The sequence below is a fragment of the Pristiophorus japonicus genome, chromosome 12 (assembly GCF_044704955.1).
Source record: "Pristiophorus japonicus isolate sPriJap1 chromosome 12, sPriJap1.hap1, whole genome shotgun sequence".
NCBI classification, from domain to species: domain Eukaryota; kingdom Metazoa; phylum Chordata; class Chondrichthyes; family Pristiophoridae; genus Pristiophorus; species Pristiophorus japonicus.
The window spans coordinates 3,322,452-3,329,436 of record NC_091988.1 but is presented as its reverse complement, the minus strand read 5'-3'; the positions used below and the strand labels follow the sequence as shown (position 1 = coordinate 3,329,436).

The following is a 6,985-nucleotide window of genomic DNA, read 5'->3' as shown; positions in this document are numbered from 1 at the left end:
AATAATAATCGAGCAGTTTTGAACCCATTTCTGGCCCATTTTATTTTAATTCTTAAACACCGAGGTTCTCACGAGTATTTTTGTCAATTGTTTTAATGTTTTTGTCTGCCACACAATAAATGGCATTATTGGGTTGGCCAATAGTAATTCCTCTGTCTGAGGTGCTGGAGAGATAAAGGAGAAGACAAGGAGAACCAAAGAGAAGCTGGGTAGGTCAGGGTAAGCGAAAGGTGCTGTGGACCACATACTGCCGTCTGCAATCTGAGTGACCACATCTGACTGAGACAGATGATTAGAGCATGTCAAGGTCCAACTCAGAAGGCAGGTTGTGACAGCTGGGCTGATGGTACAGATATGTGCGAAGGCCCTATGAATAATTATACTGGATATTTCATCAGAAGTACCCCAACCATGACAATCCGTTCTTTATTTGGTACTGTATGCCAGGCTGATCACCGCTGCATCCACCGAGATGCCACCAACTATATTTGAAGGCAATATCGCACCCATCTGGCAACAGCTGTAGGGACTGGCTCAGCCGAGAGCTCGATGTAGAACTGTGCCATCTGCTGTAAGGACATGAACCATTGGGCTGACCTAACCAGTGACAGTATGGGATGGATATTAACTGGGAGACAGAGGGAGAGAGCGGGGAGAGAGAGAATGGGGGAGAGAGAGAACGGGGGAGAGAGAGAGAACGGGGGAGAGAGCGCGGGGAGAGAGAGAGGGGGAGAGAGAGCGGAGAGAGAGAGCGGGGGAGAGAGAGAACGGGGAGAGAGTGGGGAAAGAGAGAGCGCGGGGGGGGAGAGAGTGGAGAGAGAGCGGGGAGAGAGCGGGAAGAGAGAGTGGGGAGAGAGAGCGGGGGAGAGAGAGCAGGGAGAGAGAGAGCATGGGGAGAGAGCAGGGAGAGAGAGCAGGGAGAGAGAGCAGGGAGAGAGAGAGCAGGAGAGAGAGAGCGGGGGAGAGAGAGCAGGGAGAGAGCGGGGGAGAGAACAGGGAGAGAGAGCAGGGAGAGAGAGAGCGGGGGAGAGAGAGCAGGGAGAGAGAGAGCGGGGGAGAGAGAGCGGGGGAGAGAGAGCGTGGGGAGAGAGCGGGGGGAGAGAACAGGGAGAGAGAGCAGGGAGAGAGAGAACGGGGGAGAGAGTGGGGAAAGAGAGAGCGCGGGGGGGAGAGAGTGGAGAGAGAGCGGGGAGAGAGCGGGAAGAGAGAGTGGGGAGAGAGAGCGGGGGAGAGAGAGCAGGGAGAGAGAGAGCATGGGGAGAGAGCAGGGAGAGAGAGCAGGGAGAGAGAGCAGGGAGAGAGAGAGCTGGAGAGAGAGAGCGGGGGAGAGAGAGCAGGGAGAGAGCGGGGGAGAGAACAGGGAGAGAGAGCAGGGAGAGAGAGTGCGGGGGAGAGAGAGCAGGGAGAGAGAGAGCGGGGGAGAGAGAGCGTGGGGAGAGAGCGGGGGGAGAGAACAGGGAGAGAGAGCAGGGAGAGAGAGAGCGGGGGAGAGAAAGCAGGGAGAGAGAGAGCGGGGGAGAGAGAGCGGGGAGAGAATGGGGGAGAGAGAGAGGGGGAGAGAGAGCGAGAGAGGGGGAGAGAGAGCGGAGAGAGAGAAAGGGGAGAGAGAGCGCGGGGGAGAGAGAGCAGGGAGAGAGCAGGGGAGAGAGAGCAGGGGGGAGAGAGCGGGGGGGAGAGAGAGCGGGGAGAGGGCGGGGAAGAGAGCGCGGGGAGAGAGCAGGGAAGAGAGAGGGGAGAGAGAGCAGGGGGGAGAGAGCGGGGGGGGGGAGAGAGCGGGGAGAGAGAGAGCAGTGGAGAGAGAGAGCAGGGGAGAGAGAGAGCAGGGAGAGAGAGGGGAGTGAGTGCAGGGGAGAGAGAGAGCGGGGAGAGAGCGGGGAGAGAGAGCGGGGAGAGAGAGCGGGGAGAGAGAGGGGAGAGAGCGCAGGGGAGAGAGAGGGGAGAGACCGCAGGGGAGAGAGAGACCGGGGAGAGAGCGGGGAGAGAGCAGGGGGGAGAGACGGGAGAGAGAGAGGTGAGAGAGTGGAGAGAGAGCAGGGGAGAGAGAGTGTGGGGAGAGAGCGGGGGGAGAGAGCAGGGAGAGAGAGCAGGGAGAAAGAGGGCGGGGGAGAGAGAGCAGGGAGAGAGAGAGCGGGGGAGAGAGAGCGGGGAGAGAGCAGGGGGGAGAGACGGGAGAGAGAGAGGTGAGAGAGGGGAGAGAGAGCAGGGGAGAGAGAGTGTGGGGAGAGAGCGGGGGGAGAGAGCAGGGAGAGAGAGCAGGGAGAAAGAGGGCGGGGGAGAGAGAGCAGGGAGAGAGAGAGCGGGGGAGAGAGAGCGGGGAGAGAGCGGGGAGAGAGCAGGGGGGAGAGACGGGAGAGAGAGAGGTGAGAGAGGGGAGAGAGAGCAGGGGAGAGAGAGTGTGGGGAGAGAGCGGGGGGAGAGAGCAGGGAGAGAGAGCAGGGAGAAAGAGGGCGGGGGAGAGAGAGCAGGGAGAGAGAGAGCGGGGGAGAGAGAGCGGGGAGAGAGCAGGGGGGAGAGAGAGCGGGGAGAGAGCAAGGGGGAGAGAGAGCGGGGAGAGAGAGGGGAGAGAGCACGGGGAGAGAGAGCAGGGGGGAGAGAGCGGGGGGGGAGAGAGAGCGGGGAGAGAGAGAGCAGGGGAGAGAGAGCGGTTGGGGGAGAGAGCGGGGAGAGAGAGAGCAGGGGAGAGAGAGGGGAGAGAGCACAGGGGAGAGAGAGAGCGGGGAGAGAGTGGGGAGAGAGAGCAGCAGGGAGAGAGGGGAGAGAGAGAGGGGAGAGAGCGGGGGAAGGGAGCGGGGGAGAGAGAGGGGAGAAAGAGAGGGGAGAGAGCGGGGAGAGAGAGAGGGAAGAGAGCGGGGAGAGAGAGAGGGGAGAGAGCGCAGGGGAGAGAGAGGGGAGAGAGCGCAGGGGAGAGAGCGGGGGAGAGAGCGCGGGGAGAGAGAGCAGGCGGAGAGAGAGAAGGGAGAGAGCGCGGAGAGAGCGCAGGGGAGAGAGAGGGGAAAGAGTGCAGGGGAGAGAGCGGGGAGAGAGAGGGGAGAGAGGAGGGGAGAGAGAGAGGAGAGAGAGAGGGGAGAGAGAGAGCGGAGAGAGAGCAGAGAGAGAGCAGGGGGTAGAGAGCGCAGGGGAGAGAGCGGGGAGAGAGCGCAGGGGAGAGAGAGAGCAGGGGGGAGAGAGCGCAGGGGAGAGAGAGGGGAGAGAGAGTAGGGGAGAGAGAGGGGAGAGAGCGGGGAGAGAGAGAAGGGGGAGAGAGAGCGGGGAGAGGGGGAGAGAGCGGGGGAGTGAGCGGGGGAGAGAGCGGAGAGAGAGAGCGGTGAGAGAGAGCGCAGGGGAGAGAGAGAAGGGAGAGAGAGAGCGGTGAGAGAGAGCGCAGGGGAGAGAGAGAAGGGAGAGAGAGAGCAGGGAGAGGGGGAGAGAGAGAAGGGGGAGAGAGAGCAGGGAGAGAGAGAAGGGCGAGAGAGAGCAGGGAGAGAGCGCGGGGAGAGAGAGCGAGGGGGGTGGGTGCTGGATTAAGATCGGGAACACTGGAAGAACAGGTTTCCCTCAGGTCCTGTCGATTTTAACATCTGGGTCTGATTACCATTTCTTGCCTCCGTTTCCCAGCCCCAGCCAGTCAGATTGTGAGGCACCATCGGGGGCGGGGGCGGGGGGGGGGGATCGGGGGGGGGTGTGGAGGGGATGGGGGGGTGGGTGAAGCAGGTAAGCTGGATCCGGGAGGTAAGTGGAAAGGCATTGAACTCCTGGAGCCAGCAGTCCTCGCCTCCCTTTAGCTGTCGGGTTTCCCGAGGCCTGGGGTAAATTTTAAATGGTGGATAAATATCAGGCAGATTGCTTGATGATATTATTTAAATTGCCAATCCGCCTCCTGTGAGCCGCTTAGTTGCCTGACCCCGCCCCATCCGCCTCCATTAAAACCAGAAGTAGGCGGGTTGGAGGTGGGGTGGGGTCTCGATTCAGGTTTTGAACATTTGAACAAACACACCTGTTTATGGGGGTAAAGTTCCTCCGATGTGTCAGCTGTGGCCTGGAGCCTGCACAGGGCCTTTCCATTCCCTTCCTTTTGCTGTCACTTCAGAACCTCCACCTTCAGCCTTGGCAAAGGTTGCAACAGGGCTCGATGAACCTTTGAAAAGCTTTCAGAATTGTTGATCCTCTAATTGTCTCCAACCCTTTAAATGTTAGTTAAATGCAGTTGTCCCTGCCACCACTAATTGTCTCCATAGGCCTGCCCATGTCCGCATCCGGATCGCCGAATAATTGTGCGAATAAACTGATCCAACGACACAATTAGTACCTGTTGTTACTCTTGTAGATACGGGTTACACCAGGAGAGGAAAACTGGCCTGTACCCTCTCTCTCTTTCTCTCTCTCTCTCTCTCTTTCTCTCTCTCTCTTTCTCTAGCTGTAGCTCTCTGCAGGAAGCAATAAACTGAAATCAGTTTAAATTTAGCGTTAAGATGCATGTAATGCCTGCGGGCGGGCAGATGTGCATATTATTATTGCCTACACTATCAAGCTAAAAGGAGAAAAAAGTGAATTTAGCAAAATCACAGCCATCTCTTCATTTAAAAAAATCCCAGAGCCCTGGCCTCATTAAAATTGGAATAGAAACATAGAAACACAGAAACATAGAAACATCGAAACATAGAAACTAGGAATGAAACGGTAACATGTAAATTTTATTACTTGAAACAGGATGGATTCTCTTTAATGATCTGCGAGAATCAGTAATACGTGTTTATTGACCTTCATATGAAAGCAGCTGAGTGACTGGAATGGTTTGTTCATCACAGAAGGTGTTCCACAAAGTGTTATTGGTGGAGATCATTAACTTGCTTTTTTACAAAATCAAAACACTGAAACATTCCAAGATGCTAAAAATACTCCTTCAAATAGTATAAAAAAGTATAACATATCGATGAATATTGTACTTCTGAACTCTGCTCGTTAATTCTGCTATCCTGAACTTATTTCAGTAGCTGTGATTTTGCCTGATTTGCGTACAAAGCCCCCACATTGTCAATCAATCTGTAAGCCTTTTTCTTATTCCTGGGATGTGGGCATGGCTAGCAAGGGCCAGCATTTATTACCCATTCCCCATCCCTAATTGCCCCTCGAGAAGGTGGTGGTGAGCCGCCTTCTTGAACCGCTGCAGTCCGTGTGGTGAAGGTGCTCCCACAGCGCTGTTAGGGAGGGAGTTCCAGGATTTTGACCCAGCAACGATGAAGGAACGGCCGATATATTTCCAAGTCAGGATGGTGTGTGACTGGGAGGGGAACGTGGAGGTGGTGGTGTTCCCATGCACCTGCTGCCCTTGTCCTTCTAGGTGGTAGAGGTCGCGGGTTTGGGAGGTGCTGCCGAAGAAGCCTTGGCGAGTTGCTGCAGTGCATCTTGTAGATAGAAACATAGAAACATAGAAACATAGAAAATAGGTGCAGGAGCAGGCCATTCAGCCCTTCTAGCCTGCACCGCCATTCAATGAGTTCATGGCTGAACATGAAACTTCAGTACCCCCTTCCTGCTTTCTCGCCATAACCCTTGATCCCCCGAGTAGTAAGGACTTCATCTAACTCCCTTTTGAATATATTTAGTGAATTGGCCTCAACTACTTTCTGTGGTAGAGAATTCCACAGGTTCACCACTCTCTGGGTGAAGAAGTTTCTCCTCATCTCGGTCCTAAATGGCTTACCCCTTATCCTCAGACTGTGACCCCTGGTTCTGGACTTCCCCAACATTGGGAACATTCTTTCTGCATCTAACCTGTCTAAACCCGTCAGAATTTTAAACGTTTCTATGAGGTCCCCTCTCATTCTTCTGAACTCCAGTGAATACAAGCCCAGTTGATCCAATCTTTCTTGATAGGTCAGTCCCGCCATCCCGGGAATCAGTCTGGTGAACCTTCGCTGCACTCCCTCAATAGCAAGAATGTCCTTCCTCAAGTTAGGAGACCAAAACTGTACACAATACTCCAGGTGTGGCCTCACCAAGGCCCTGTACAACTGTAGCAACACCTCCCTGCCCCTGTATTCAAATCCCCTCGCTATGAAGGCCAACATGCCATTTGCTTTCTTAACCGCCTGCTGTACCTGCATGCTAACCTTCAATGACTGATGTACCATGATACCCAGGTCTCGTTGCACCTTCCCTTTTCCTAATCTGTCACCATTCAGATAATAGTCTATCTCTCTGTTTTTACCACCAAAGTGGATAACCTCACATTTATCCACATTATACTTCATCTGCCATGCATTTGCCCACTCACCTAACCTCTCCAAGTCACTCTGCAGCCGAATATCATCCTCCTCGCAGCTCACACTGCCACCCAACTTAGTATCATCCGCAAATTTGGAGATACTGCATTTAATCCCCTCGTCTAAATCATTAATGTAAAGACATTAGTGAGCCAGATGGGCTTTTTGTGACAATCCGGTAGTTTCATGGTCACCATTTATTTAATTAACTGAATTTAAATTTCCCAGCTGCCGTGGTGGGATTTGAACTCACTTCTCCGGATCAATAGTCCAGGCCTCTGGATTACTAGTCCAGCAACATAACCACAATGCTACCATGCTGCCACACACAAAATGAAGGAAACGCAAAATCACCAGATATTGCCGAAACCCGGGATTGAACCAGTGACCTTTAGATCTTCAGTCTAACGCTCTCCCAACTGAGCTATTTCGGCCCGACTGCAGCCACGGTGCGCCGGTGGTGGAGGGAGTGAGTGTTGAAGGTGGTGGGTGGGGAGCCAATCAAGTGGCTGCTTTGTCCTGGATGGTGTCGAGCTTCTTGAGTGTTGTTGGAGCTGCACTCATCCAGGCAAGTGGAGAGTGTTCCATCACACTCCTGACTTGTGCCTTGTAGATGGTGGAAAGGCTTTGGGGAGTTAGGAGATGAGACACTCGCCACAGAATACCCAGCCTCTGACCCGCTCTTGTGACCACAATATTTATGTGGCTGGTCCAGTTAAGTTTCTGGTCAATGGTGACCCCCA

At 54.5% G+C, this 6,985-nt stretch overlaps 1 non-coding gene across 1 annotated transcript; it reads right to left on the bottom strand.

The window, feature by feature from the left end:
* Window positions 1–6,603: 6,603 nt before the first annotated feature.
* trnaf-gaa (transfer RNA phenylalanine (anticodon GAA)) lies at window positions 6,604–6,676 on the bottom strand. The gene has a single exon. It is a non-coding gene; the product is annotated as a tRNA-Phe (tRNA).
* Window positions 6,677–6,985: the final 309 nt, after the last annotated feature.